This window comes from Seriola aureovittata, chromosome 16, assembly GCF_021018895.1.
Source record: "Seriola aureovittata isolate HTS-2021-v1 ecotype China chromosome 16, ASM2101889v1, whole genome shotgun sequence".
In the NCBI taxonomy this organism is placed as follows: Eukaryota; Metazoa; Chordata; class Actinopteri; order Carangiformes; family Carangidae; genus Seriola; species Seriola aureovittata.
Genome location: NC_079379.1, coordinates 5,132,743 through 5,148,461, shown reverse-complemented (window position 1 = coordinate 5,148,461; position 15,719 = coordinate 5,132,743). Strand labels below are relative to the sequence as shown.

The 15,719-nt window shown below is 39.9% G+C and overlaps 1 long non-coding RNA gene across 1 annotated transcript; it reads right to left on the bottom strand.

Moving 5' to 3' along the window:
• Nucleotides 1-6,469: 6,469 nt before the first annotated feature.
• On the bottom strand, nt 6,470-15,719 carry LOC130184077 (uncharacterized). The gene is made up of 4 exons (XR_008829925.1): nt 15,285-15,719; nt 14,496-14,676; nt 9,018-9,169; nt 6,470-7,378 (listed from the first exon to the last, which is right to left on the bottom strand). It is a non-coding gene; the product is annotated as an uncharacterized LOC130184077 (long non-coding RNA).

Here is a 15,719-nt window from a genome sequence, read left to right as displayed (position 1 = left end):
TGGCCGGACTGCTGCTGACAGGGTGGACGGGACATCAGGATCCAGCTGATGAGATTTTAGACATCTTGTCATTATGGCAGAACATTTACTTAAACATCTGAGGCCATCTTTACTATGTTTGTTGTTATTAGATCAGAGAGAGACAGGAAGGTTTTGGGAAGGTAACTGGTGGTGATGTGAAACACATTTTTCATTTTGTTTTTAACAGAGACATGTTTTCATTTTTCTTTTTTAATTTTGCCATTTTTATTTACAACATCTCCAGTTCACTAATTCTCCAGTTCAACAACCAAAACAGTTTTTAAGTCCTTTGGGGAAACACTAAGTCATTAGAGACAAGTCTCAGGTCTGTTAGGATAAGTCTGAGTCAAGTAGCAACTTCTTCTGATCTCTGAATGCTGACTGTAAGAAACAACATCTGCATACGAATTATTTTGCTCTCCTGTGTCACAAGTGTGTAGCTGTGATGAAGGTCTATGAGTAGATCTAATCTAAACATTTTGAGGCTGTGTGTCTATGCAAGTAGAATTTTGTTTAATTTATTTAATTTCTGTGGCTTAAAACATGAGGCTGGTATTATTCTGATTATTATTATTGTGATCAAATCCCATGAAAAGACCAAAAACAACACGTGTGACAGTCTCTCAACACTTTCTGAATTCCCAGTAAACTGGTTGTTAATGAAAACATAAATCTGCTCTCAAACATATAGCTTCATTTCTCAGCAATTCCCTAACAGCTGGGTGCTGTAGTTTTTAGGAAACTTTACTCAAATAGGAAATGGTGCATTTTATTGGAACTATTTTCAGCGGCGGATTAATCCGGTGAATATTTCAGCCAGTAGGACAGTGTGTGTGGGACTTACTCACAATAAATTACAATGTGTGTTAACGGTGATGAAGGAACATGTCTCACCTATGTGTTTTTAATAGTTTTTGGAAAGAATGGAGCTCAATGACACCGAGGAATAAGATACACCAGGCTGTGATACACACACATACTTGTTAGTGTGATCCAAGGATGTTGACAAGAAGAAAAGCATAAAATACTGTCAGACTGTGTGAGTCATGTATGAGATCCAAATCATTTCCACCAGAACCTTCCACCCCTGCAGGCCCATGAACAAACCGTTCTTTAAGTCAGCGAGTGTGGGGTGAAGTAAAGGTCAGCCTATAAATATGACAGAGCCCGAGCTCTCTTCATATAGTCTCTATATGTCAAAGGGTGTGACATTTGGTGGGAGGACAGGGTGAGCCCGTGCACCACTGGTCGGCGTCAGAGACAACGTGAGGAAGACTGGAAAACAAAACGGGGGCCGGAGGTTAGACTGGAGGTTTGAATAAAACGTTAGAGTAAAATACAAGAACACTGAGATAAGATACAGGTGGTTCTTTTGTGCGAGCACATGCGTCTCGTGGTGTAACAGTGTACTTACCTGCAGTTTATATAAGACCTTGGTTCCAGACATGCATTGTCACCGGTCAGTGGTGCATTCCAGCTGCACTGATAATTCCCATGATCCCCCACAACCGTGCTTTATCAAAAAAAAAAGGAAAAAAAAGGGAACCTGGTTGCCATGACAACACCTGTGGTTAGACAGCTGGTTAATAATTCAGGTCTGGCTCTCTCCTGTCTGGTGTTTGTCTTTCTGCCGCTCAGACTCTAAAACTGTTGGATTCTGGGTTTTTCTGACTTTTCCCAGTGAAGCTCTTCAGTGACCTGAGGCTGCGCCGTCTCATTCTGTTGTTACTGTTCAATTTGATTTCTGCTGCAGATGAGCTGAACAACTTCACTTGCACAACCTCTTTTAATTCTCTGAGATTCAAAGACTTTCACAGAGAACAGAGCAAATTCCCTGACATGTCCATTGTTGGAGGAATAATCCCTTCACTGTCAGCACTGCTTTAACAGTCTATTGATAAGAAATTATGTGTTAACGTTACCAAAATACAAACTCGTCCACAAAGATCCGCCACATTAAATAACTAAACTGGTTTCTGTGTTGCTGAGGTGTAATACAAATACATTTAGAGGTCTCATATTTTACACTTTTCCTGTGTTTTATTTGAAGTGTTGATTCATAAGAAGATATATTTGTGGTTTTAAGAACCAAAAACCATCTCAGTGTAGTTTTACATCTCCTCTCTCAGGCTTCTCTCTGGAGCTCTAGTAACAAGTCAGTGAGCCAATCAGAAGCGAGGAGGCCCTGAACCTCTCTTCTGATTGGCTCACTGTCCAATAAAAATATAGCAGATTTCAAGTAAATATTCAGAGATACAAAATCCTGCTCTGTGACCTTACATTTTGAAATTATGATACTAACAAGAGTCAGAGAGCTTGATGTTATCACTTATATCTGATTAGGTTCTCATTATTTGGTTTCCAAAATAAAATTACTTTTAAATGACTGGAAAAAAAACCCACTAACAAATAGAGTCTGACCTCTGGATGATATTCTAGCCTGTGGTGAAAGTCACCCTCAGTGGTCAGTGTGGTGGTGCTCATGTCTGCTTAAAGTACAGATTATAAACTAAATCTTCTGTGTCTTGAGCTGGAATTCATATTAAATACGTTACATCTAAGAATGTTTCTGATGAAGGTCAAAAATCATGACTGTGTTTTTGTTTAAATCTCCATTTAATGGCTTGAGACAGTTGCACCTTATTTATCGTATCAGCCATTGATGCTTTGGATTGCACAGCTCCACAGAGTTCAAGCCTGTATTCAGTAAAACTACTGATCAGTGCACAGTCTTCTGTTTCTGAGCTCCCATACTCACATATTAAACTGGCTTCTAAGGCAGGAAACGTCCGTTAAATCAAGAACTTTCATTCATTTAGTAGCTGTTTCTTGAGCTTTCTATCATATCTCACGATCTTCTTCAACAGATGGAGAAGCCCAGTTGTCAGAATCACAGATGTTCAGATTTGTCATTTTTGGAGCATTTGAAGGACATAAAAGCTGAGACTAAAAGCTCATCTCGGCATCTTGCAACTTCAAGACAACTTCCATCTGTTGAGGAAGATCAAGTTGTGTCAAAGAAAGAAACTCAGGACTTATGTATAGTATTTTGTTTTTTGTTGAACTACTGTGTCTAAGGTCAAGAATCACTGCCACAGGAGTGTTAACTGAAATGCAAAAATCAAGAAACTACTGTGTAAAAGACAGTTCACAAAAAGATGAAATGAACAGGCGTACAGGGGGCAGCTTGCAGGTTAACACACCCAGAAATCAGCAGGAGTGCAGGACCTCAGCAACAGGTAATCCACACAAGTAAGAAGACACAAAGAGGCTGGAAGTTTTCCTGAGAACAAAACAAAAACCATAAAGTACAAATAATGAATTGAGAAGAAGAAGAAACCCACCACCTTCCACCTTTATACTGTGTTGGACGTTTTTCTTTATTTCTTCCATGAAGAGATTGAATCTGAGTCGCCCCAGGAGTCTCAGACTGTTTATGGAGATGACCTTTTATAATTTCATTTTAAGCTGATGACATTTATAGCTTTTCCTTTTCATTAAAAGGTGAATGTGACATTAGGTGCAGGACAAAAGAAATAGAAAGAAAGGTCATGAAGCAGACTTGAGTCTGGATGACGGGAGTGGGCGATGAAACCTGCTGAGCCACCGGGACGGCGAACACACAGCCTCCTTCTCACGTCTGCATCTTAAAGACATTTTAGAAGCTTTAACCTGAGTGTGATGAGTTTAGTTTAAACCTCCTGAGGGGCATAAGAGATGATGTGCTTTATATTTCTGTTTTGCACGAGTGAATTTAAACAATTATACAAAGAAAACGGCACCAATAAACAATAAACCTCATCAGGATATTAAAAAAAATATGACACATGCACCTTTTTATTGACTGTTTAGAAAACGTCTCAGTAACGAGTCAAATATAATTGGAGAAACTGTACGAAGGCCCAAAACTGAAAAAATATAATGATAATAGGCTCATTATCTGTGAAGTCCAAAATATGACTAAATGCACCAATTCATTTTTCAATAATTGTAATGTAAAAATAAAAAATAAAAGTTGATATGTTTTCTTTAACCATTTATGAGTTGATAAAATAAAATAAAACTTCATTTTTATTCTTCTATTTCATATTACTTTCACTAGGTCCTTTATTTTCCGACCCTTGAATTTATTCTATTTTTTGGACTCATCGTATGGAGCCCCAAATCTGACAAAATATAATGATAATAATTATTCAACATGTCCAAAACATGACTGAGTATACCAATAAATAATTTTAATAATTGAAATGGAAGGTAAAAAGAAAAATTCATTTTTATATTTCCTTTACCTTTTACTCAGTTGTTTTTCTTAGGACCGATCAGATGATAAAATAAACAAAAACTTAATTCATCATACTCTTCTTTTTATTATTACTTTCACTAGCTCCTTTATTTTCCAACTCCTACATTTTCCAAATCTTTTTTGGTATATGGAGCCTCAAATCTGACAAAATGTGGTAAAACATTTAAGTTAAATATAAGTGAATAAATGAATTCAGTTAATTAAATGATGAAAATGGAGGGTAAAAACAAATATAAAGTTTTATACTTTGCAGTTTCAGGGATACACACAGGACCTCCTCCTCGTTATGGAAATGCTTGTCAGATGAACTGAAGCAAACGAAGGAAGCAGCTAACTGATCTGATCTCACAACCTGCAGGAAAGAGAGAGAAAAGGAGGGACAGATGTAAGAGACGGAGGAGGTGTGGGAGGAGAATCGATCCATGTACAGTCAGGAGGAGAGACTCTCCGACTGCAGACTCTTGAGCTGTGTCTTCAGGGGCCACAGTGAAAGAGAAAAACCATCAGCAGCTCCACATAAACACAGATACACAGTCCAGTAAAACAAAAAACTGAATGAAGAGAACACACTTTCACTGCTATGTGGCACCCTCTAGTGAAAATATTAACAAGGTGCTGAGACACCAGGAGACAAAGCACCTACACATCTGGAGCATTTAAGTTCTTGACCTTTGGGAAGAGTTTGTACAAAACAATCGAATCTTGTTTCTGTTTATTGAGTAAAGTCTTTGCTTTGTCGTTTCTTGTTTAAACGATACTGTGTGTTTTTAAACTGGTTTGTTTTTATTGTAATTATTATTGTGTGGACTCCAGAAGACGTGAACACTAATAGGGATCTAAATCAAGATAGTATATAACAACAGCAGAGAGGTGTGGAAGGGGACGAGGACCATCACTGACTATAAAGAGAAGAACAGCCAGGCAACACCAGGTGATGTGGACAAGGCCAATGAGTTCAACCTGTTCTACAACAGGTGTGACACAGCCTCACCTGTTCTCTCTCCCACTGCTTCAGCTGCAGCTTCTCCTACAGCATCTCCTCCACAACCCGACACTGCAGCTGCAACTCCCTCCACACTGAGGTCAAGTCTCCTGTCCTTTACGGTGGAGGAGGTGAGGGCGGAGCTCAAGAGGCTACGTCATGGAAAGGCAACAGGCCCGGATGGTGTGTGTGTCTGAGGCTGTTAAAGGACTGTGCAGCCCAGCTGGCTGAGCCTCTCCACAGGAGAGCCTTCAAACTGGGAGGGTCCCGGTCCTGTGGAAAACATCATGTCTTGTTCCGGTACCTAAAGTAGGACGACCTGCTGAGATAAATGACTACAGACCTTCACATCACACATCATGAAGACCCTGGAGCGGCTGCTTCTCCACCTTGTGAGGCAACAGGTTGAACATGCACTTGAGTCCCTACACTTTGCCTCCAAGGAACATATTGGAGTGGATGACGCCGTCCTTTACATGCTCCACGGGCCCATTCTTACTTGGAGGAACCAGGTGGCGGCTCTTTTTCCTCAGGAAGCTCAGGTCCGTCTGCAGTGAAATGCTGCACATTTTTTATCAGTTTATGAGCTAATGGACACATGAATTTCCCAGAGGGAATAAATAAAGTATCTATCTATCTATCTATCTATCTATCTATCTATGTGAACACTGAGCAAACTCCATCTGCTGAGAAAGACACTGACATGTGGTTGAAAGCCCTACAAGAAAAGCTAATAAGTGGACCTTTAGTTAAGATAATTTTTTCTGTCTCTAAACTAAATAAAATAAACAAACAAACAAACAAACAAACAAACAAACACAAAACTAACCTAAATTTGCAAACACACCAACATAAATGTTTTGATATGAATCACTGAGTATTTGAATTTTGTTGGTCACATTCCTGATTTACAAGTGAACCAGGGTTTGTGAACAGAAGACTCATGGATGCATATCACGTGACATTGCACATTCTAATGTCTCAGACGTGTTACTGATCATTTTCTTCCTCCTGTGTTCACTCGTTTATCGACCACTCAGAGGAATCGAAAACACTGACATACTGTCAGCTTTTTAGTTGAAATGTTGAACTTGTTAGCAAACAGTTTTTGCTGGATTTACACATCCAGCAAATTTGGAGCAGCATTATCCTTCGTGTGGAGGCCACCTGATGAATCTAAGTACTCCCTCTCTTGTAGCTCTGTGTTCGGTCTCCACCAGCTCCTGAGATAAATATCCGTCTCTTTAGCTGCTGAATGCTCCACTGTGTTCAGCTAGTCTCTAACTGTGTCTGTCTGCTGTTTGCTGCGGAGAGCTTAATTGCTGAAAACAGCTGCCTGTTGTGGCCAAAAATAAAGCAACGAGAGCAGTGAATGCAAATCACAACAGTCCAGCATGAGCCTGGAAAACCAAAACTATGACCTGGAAGACGCTGTAAAGCTCTGTGCAGCTGAGGCACCTTGCTGTGGCATGATAAAATTTAGATTATGTTATGACTCTTATGTTATGACGCTTAATAAATTACACAGCTGTTTACATGGGGATAAAAGTCAAAGAAATTAATTTTCGGGTGTCACGTTGTCGTTATTTGGCGCCGGCGGAGTTTGAATCTCACTCTCACACTGTAGAAAGACTCTAGAGGTCAAACAAACGCGCAGTGTGAACAGAAATGGAAATCAAACAACAGCTGACTTGCAGATCATAACTAGAAACCGGAGCAGTTTGTGATTAACTCGTTAAACGGAGTCCCGCGCGGCTGCCACCTCGCAGGCCGCCATTTTAACCCGTCTGGATTAGACCATCCGTCTTCATCGAGCCGCAGTGTCCGCCTCGGCCAGGCCGACTAAATGTAAGAGCTCTGCTGGCAGACGGAGAGTGTGTCGTCCTTGTCTCGTCCTCTGTTACAGGAAGGGGCCTCTAATCAGCTCTGCAGAGAGGATGCAGGGATAACTGGCAGGAAACCAGTTGAGGAGAGGTAAATGAGATGGGACGGATGCTGCCGAGGCAGGCTGAGGTGCGCCGTGTGGGATTTTTCATTCAGAATTCATTCACCTGGTTGTTTATTAGTTCACACTGCGAAAAAAAAACACAGAATGACATTTAAATAAAGGTTTATTCAGATAAACAAGTGATTTGTCATAATTTAAACAAAACCTTTACAGATGATGTTTTTGTTTTGAACATTTTCTCATATAAATTTTATTTTATTACATTTTTTTTATCCTTTTGTTCCCCATATTTTAAGGGAATTTTGCATTAACTCACTCACCTTCCTTTTTACTGTCATTGAATAATTTGACTCTTGCATCTTTTTATTCATGAATTCTGTCCTTCAACACTTAAGTGGCTGACACTCTTTGAGGTTATGTCAGGTTTCATGAGGTTATCAAACAATTTAATACTGTTCTTTTGTTCATTATTTAATTCAACATGCTGAAGAAGAAGAGGAAGAAAAGCTTCATCCATCTGACAATCTTACAGTGTGGCTAGTTTTTTTTATTTTTTTTATTCTAGCTACACCCGATGTTGCTCTTATCATACAACTTAAAAATCTCTATTGTTTTCAAAAACCTCTAATAAACCTGGTCACAGAGCTCAGCTAAATGGTTTATCATATGGCTGGTTTGAAGCTTACACTGGTTTATGGGTAGAATGAAATATTTCCTAAAGTAAAAGCAAAGATCTATCTGCTACAGAGACAGACAAACCTGACCTCTGACCTCTTAACTGACACCTCACAGTTGACATTTATCAGATGGGGCGCCGTGATGAACTAGCACTGCTGTGGAGTCTGACATGTTGACATGATTTTCAAAAGATACATTTAAAACTGAAAAGAAGTTTGATGGAGTGGACGGGAAGTGCAACAACGTGCACATCCACTCTAAAAGGCTTATTTTTAAATGACTTTTAAATGGTTTTTCATTTAAATATTCGTACATCGTAGACATTTCTAGAGCCATGTACAACATAGGATCTCACCTCATAAATATCAAAATTGATGTTTCAGGGGGAAAAAAAAACAACAACAATATGGTCATTCCATAACAACATTAACCTCCCAGATAAGGTACAAGGATTTTCTTGAAATAAATAATGTGACGACTTATATTAAATTCATGTCACTTTGCAAAATTCTACAGCTCTACTTCAAAAAATCTTCTAGTTAAAATTTTACAGGTGTTGCCAAAAGTATTGTCCAGTTTATTAAGAGTAAGACAGAGGTAAATAAAACCCTTTTTACAACTGCTTTTGAGTCCCTGTTGATACTAACACGTCTATATGATTCCTTTCATTTTGTCTGTTAGTTATTTACCTGCTTGATTTCATTTTAATAATCACATTTTATTCTAAATGTCTCTGTAGAGCACTTTAGTCGACACCTGGTTTGGACCAAGTTTTCAAGGTGCTCTGTGAATAAATTTAACTTGACTTGATTAAAGACTAATGACTTAATAATATGATAAGATTTCTGCAGCAGTCGATAACCTTCATATATGTATTCATCCTTTCATCATTAGCATAAACAAGACTGGCAGCTGCACACAGACAGGATGACAGATGGACTTCCACACAACATGAAGGGATTCAAAGCATCTCACTTACATCATTGCCTTGAAACACATTATACTGTTAAATCCCACACACACACATACTCTCTCTCTCTCTCACACACACACTGATAACTTAACTGCCACTCTGTATGTGTCACCTGGGCTTTGTGCCGTCTCGGGCTCTGTCAGATTTTCACGCCGAGGCGTCGACAACCTCGTCACCTCCGCTGCTTATCTGCCGCTCTCTGCGGAGACTGAGACTCGGGGCTGGTCTGAGGTCTGCTGCTGTCGCTCATGTCGCTCCTTCAGCCTGTGTGAGAGGATGAAACCACAAACACAACCTGCAGCAGACGTGTAACAGAGTTTAAAATACTATTGTGACCAGAGGAGCAAAGTTTCAGGTAAATACTTGTGTAAATATAAGTTAAACCGGTAAAAATGTAAATGTCAGACACAAAAGTTCATGATGTAATGGAGAGCAGAGCTTGATTTTACTTTTTATCTCCAGATTTAAGGATTTTTATGTTTTCAGATCAGTTGTAGAATAAGAGGACGGAGAGATGGACAGATAGAAAGAAATAAAGAGAGGAAGGTTTCAGTGCATCATTACAGTGGGCTAATTTATCCAGACGTCGACAAGGGCAGAATTTGCATTTGCGACTGGCGGGTTTAAGATTTTCATCCACAGTAGTGACTGAATCAACAAGAGTTTGAAATGCTGACCTGTAGACCTGAAGGACTGAGCGCTTTGATACTTTCACAGTATTAATATAGAACCTAGACCTGCTTTATTATAAAAAAAGACATGGACATCTCGCTTTATATGGGACCTTTAACAGCAATTTTTAAAGAAATTATTTTCTGTATCTTAAAACTAGAAACAATAAAAGGTAAAAGGGAGGCCACTGCTCTAGAATCAAGTTAAATGAACTTGAGGATACCTTGGCCAGGTAATGACACCTGATCCAGCTTCTTGGGTCGATGAAGACCATAAGCTGTAATAAACAAGCTCCAGAAAAAAATGACCTTTGAGCTATAGATTGAAAGATTGAAACTCAAAGCTCAATCTTGATTTTTACAAACAAAGATTACAAAAATTAAAATGACTTGATAAGAAGAAAAGAATGGCACACTGCATCACAGGGACGGCTTAACAAACATTAGAGAGTTGACTTGGACATTTTAATGTTCACTCTGGACATTAATAGATCCCAAAGTGTTTCCAGTGGAACGTGGGTTTTGTCCCCTATCAGTTAAATTAGATGCACTTTCAGAAGAGATCTGGCCAGTGTGAACAGGAGAAATGACGACAGCAAGCAAAACCTTTTCTAATGTGCATGTAGACGCGACCAACATGCCCACTTAAAAGGGTTCGGGTCGGGGGTTCAGCGTCGTCTCCGAAGTCGCTGCGACAGGATCCACGATGGACAGTCATTCACTGTGACACAGACCGAAGCTGAAACCTTTTTTGGAAACGTTCTTTCTAAACATTGGCCCACTGAGCTGCCAAGGCTTTTTACAAATAAGCCATGAGAGAAACCGGCAGCAGCAGCAGGCTGTGTTTGATCAAAGTACTTCATTTAGTGAAGTGAATTCAAAAGCCAAAACCCAGAAGAGAAACATTACCACACATTCATCAGACATTATTTACATTTTAGCCAACGCTCTCGACCAAATCTGCAGCGTCTTCAAGAGCAAAATCAGTGTCTCAAGTGTCCTGGTTCTACACAAAAATACATGACAAGGTGAAGCAGAGATGCACTTACAGAAAGAAGACGAACTAGACTGTCTTCAAATGATTATCCATTTTAAAAGATTGTATTTATAATGAAGGTCAGTTTCAGTTATAGTTGTTAATTCCTAGACATGCTGTTGGTAAAAATACCTGCACTCGAACACACCCTGCGCAGTGATTCTTTTTGAGGTGTCATGTTGTGTGATTTTTAGTGGACACCATTAGAAAACTTATTTCCTGTGGCTCTGACATAAAAGTTTACGGCTGAGACTGGTTCCTGTCAGAGGAGCTGAGTCACTGAGTCACTGTCATAAACTGAAAACTCATCTCTTTCCAGGTGCAGCACGTCACCATCTCGTCATGTCACCTTGGTCTTTTCACTGAGATCACAATCCAAAAAGTCTCCAATCCAACATCCAAGCATTTATTTATTTTCCTTCTATGTTCCCTGGAACGCATGTCCAATGATTTACTCCTGTCTTTGACTAAACAGGTTCTGCACTGTGCATCCGTAAAGCATCAGGAGAATTATACCATCTTCGCTGTTATGGATCTATATTACAGTACACTGGAGCTATGAAGCCTAGACTGTCGGTTTAAATTCGGAGGTCTTTAAATCCATACTGGGTGAACTGTGCAGCGCTCACTGCGCTTTTATTACATAGTCCCTCGACTAAGATGATAAAGCAGGACAATCATCAAACACATACAGTCGACTAACCAAGGATCTGTTTTATGGCCAAATTGACTGTATGTTTTACTGTTGAAGACCAGACTGAAGGCGAAACAAGCACAGAGTGAAGATGGCAGCAGCACAGACCTGGCAGATATAAAGAGTCTGCTCATGTCTGATAAGTCTTAAACTTCAAAGAGTCATTGATTTCAAAGGAATTGCGTTGACATCGTCTTGTATCCAATTACTGTTTCCCCCCTTAAACTGGGGTACTGTGTATAAGACGGGCTGCACAGTTCACCTGATGTCGATGGGAAGAAAACTTCAACGTAAAGCTTACACCTGCAATAAGGGATTTTTTTTTTCTTTTTGCTCACGTCGAGGTAGCAGGAACAAGCTGTGAACGTCATTGTGATATGATGAACTTGTTGGCAATTACACTTACAGACTACAGCAACACGATCATTCATTTGGAGTCCTGTTTGTTTCCACCTGATGAATCTAAGTCCAGTGTTCCCGCTCTTTTCGCTCTGTGTTTGGTCTCCACCGGCTCCTGAGGGAAATCTCTAGCTCTTCATCTGCTAAATGCTCCTCTGTGTTCACCAGCTGCTCTCTGACTGTATGTGCCTGCTGTTTGCTGCTCCAGCAGGTAGAGTCCAGTGGACTATGAAGCTCCATAAAGCCAAGGGGAGTGGTTCAGTGTGGTTATCCTTTATATTCAACACTATGAAAGACTCCTTTCACACTGTCACCATGTTTTATCATTGTCTTTTCATACATTATTATTTAAAAATGACCGTTTGCAGTCTCTTTACAGTCAGCACTTTGCAGTAGAGTGCCAACAGGAGGAAAAATACCTTCCCTCCTGCTCCTCGGTCTGTTAAAAAAATGCAAGGGAAACAATCAAACCGAGGACAGAAGATTTTGCCTCTTTCGGACCAGATGAGCGCTCTGTCAGAGTTTCTATTACACAGAGGCAGTGAACTCGACCCTCAGGAGTCGTTTGTTTTGGTTGCAGAAGCCTGACGTGCGGCCTGAATGCGGCTTCAGAGGCCTTTTGGCAGCAGCGGGGAGCCAATCAGCAGGACAACGCTGTGAGCAGAAAACAAAGAGTATCGATTCGGCCAGACTCGAGTGTGAGATCAATCGTTATGGCATTTACTGTGAGCTTCGTGAAACCCATATAAGCTGCTGCTGGACTCTCTGTCTCCATGTGTGTGTGTGTGTGTGTCTTTGTCTGTGTGTGTGTGTGGGTGAGGGTGTTAGTATGTGACTGTTGGATCTGTGTGTGAATATCATCAGTCATGTGATGATGCTGCTGCAGTCAGTCGTGGTGAGGAAACACAGCGCTGTGTTTGTGTCGAGGTTGAACTAAAGCGACAGCGTCTATGGAGCTGAACAGAGGAAGTTCTCTATAGCCTGCACAACTCATGATGTACTTTTAAAATCAATTATATATACAGTCACTTTATTAAACCATCAGTTGATTCTAGTAAATGAATCTGTGACATGGACTTTTACATAACTTCCCTGAAATTTAAGGCAACATGACGTTGACTCTGAGCTTCGCAGTTCGCCTCGTTTCAAGACAAGTTTGGACTAAATCTACATCCTCCCGTCTCTACTGTATTCAACAAAGCCACGCTAACATTAACTGGCAGTTCATGCACCATCTTGGTCATTAGTGAAGGTGGAGACTCCACCGCCTCCTCCACTTCAGAAAATTGTTGCGAATGTGTGATCACATGTAACACTGCAATCATTTTCACTGCCTTGTATAAACATGACTGAGGTGCTATGCATAAAAGAAACGCAAGATGTTAAGATGCTGTTGCGCAGCTGTATTGATTGTAAAACCGAAGGAAACAGGATCTATTCTTTCAGATCAGCCTGCAACTGATTCTTCATTGATTTAGTTTCATCGGCCGTCATTTATCAGACGAACGTACGGCAGAAAACCGTGCGTACGACCATTTCCACGCAAGCTTCGGCATTTATCAATTTGGACGTGAGCGGGAGCTACGATCAGATCTCACGTCAGGTCTGAGCTCGTGTACGCAAATCTGAGTCTGGATTTGCGGTGCAGCACAGCAAAATCTGTCTGAGTCTGAAAATAATTATTAAACAAACCTCAGCTGTCATTAGCATAAACAGTCACATATTTAGAACAGATCAAAACGGATTCTTAAAACGAATAAAACAGGATAAAAAAAATTTGAATTTTAAAAAAGCCCACGTTTTTTACTGATGCCACTTTTTTGTACAATAAAACAATATGATAGGCTAAATAGCCTAACATGACATCTAATTATTGCACATTAAAATTTGAAATAATAATAAATACAAGCAGAAATGTGTGTTTGCAAATTAACTAATGGCAAAATTGTGTAATTGTTTTTGTTTTTTTCAGATGGGTATGACACAACTGGAACAACAATTAAAAGCATCTAGTGAGATAATCATTGTTGCACTGTGGTTGGTCAGATGTTTACTCACTCCCCTATTTAAACAGATGCCTTGTGTTTTGTTGGGAAACAGTGAATAACTTTGTTTACCAAAAAAACTCCAGAGGGAACCTTTAATGTTTCAGGCCACAGATGCTGCCCCCTATAGACAGTTTACCCCTCCACACTTTCACTCTAGGTCCACTGTAGTTTTGTGTTTCCTATATAATGTAACTTCCTCCTCCTCAATTTATTTTGGATAATATCAAAGTACACTTTTTATATTTACTACATGTATTTTGATGGGAATTTCTGCCTCATACTTAGTATTGTAGATCATTTTTTTTCAATATAATGATGTTATTCAACTGGTGTTCGAACCTTTGTGCTGCTGTTCCTTTCTGGCATCAGTCAAATTGATCTCTTCCTTTAAATCTGAGCGTTAAAAGACAGATATACTTCAGATCTTACATTTAAAATCTAGTAAAACCTAGTGACAAAATTATATTAAAATTAAATCAAAATTTGAATCAAGCCAAGTGAATTTTATTTACATAGCCTGATATTCCCAATCTGTTCAGTCTATGACACCCCATATTAATAGACCCTGGACAACAGTGAAAATGCTAGAATCACTGCTAATGACTAAATCCTCTTATTTCTGTGTTTGATTATTGCTATGATTTATTGTAGATATGACTTATAGAGTTTAATGCTATCATTATCATCATCAGATATACCTGTGATGCAGGTAACAGTATATGTCTCATGAATAATGTCATACCTCTCTTTTCTCTCTCAGCCCCGCCCCTCCCGTCCTGCTGAAGAAACCCTGTGTGTGGAGGCATCTTTAAGCAGTGGGACTGAGCACTTAAAGGAGTTAGTCCTCCTCTCCGGCTGCCAAGGACAGGATTACCCAGCAGACAACCGCACTGCTGCCTTCACCTTGTCCTGACCCGCCCGCCCTGTCATCCACACACAGACACACAGACACACAGACACACACACATTCACACACAGATACGTGAAGACAATCCTCTCTCCTTCAACAACGACGCCGAACCTGGAGCGGATCCTGAAGCGAACGTCAAAGCCTCCACATGGCAGAGATATGACTGAGTTCTAACAATAGGGAATCTTGGAGGTACAGTATTTTATTTTGAAAGTTAAGACATCAAAGAAAGAAATCAATAAGTTATTCTGAATACTTACTCTCTCAAACATTTCTTTGCTATATTTTTTTTAATTTATTCTTATTCGCTTTACTTATTTCTCCCAAGCAGCGGATGTGTTACAGTTTCTGATAAGTTAAAGGTACTTTTGATTTCATTGTATGTTAACACCTATGAAAAAGAAAAACTTCCCCTGCACTAATTCCTTCAGTGTCTGTCTATTTTTAAAAAAATGATTCAGCCTTTTGAAATGAATGAAACTATATTTATGAGGTGTTTAAAGATGTATATGTTCAGTGAGATCCAGGCTTGGAGCTGAGAGCCGGAGACAGAGTTGGACTAACACCTTCTCAAGATTTATCATTTATAATAAGAAGAATAGAGAAAAACACCAGCCCTACCTTCGTCCTGTGCAGCAGAGTGATGAGTGGTTCCCTTCACATTTCTTGTCCTTGTGAGGACGTCTGGCCTGCACCGTGACGAGAGGACAAAAGAGAGTGGACACTGTTTCAACACACGGGTTAAATGCTCATTCTTCATGCGGTTTTCTTCTTTTTGTTCTGCAACTAAAAAGCCATCTAACAAACTATTGTCCACTGAAGGGCCTTTCATCGTTTTCTTTTGTCCTCACACATCCCCTCACCAACAGACAACCAGCTGTACAATTATGCATTCATGCACACAAACAGTAACACACACACACACACACAGCTATAAATAGTAAGCTACGTTTCCACATACATCACTTGTCAGTTCCCTCCATCTTTCAGCTTCTTTCTCACCTTCCCTCACCTCATCTCTCCTCCTCCACCTCCTCTTCTTCTCCTTCGTCTTAC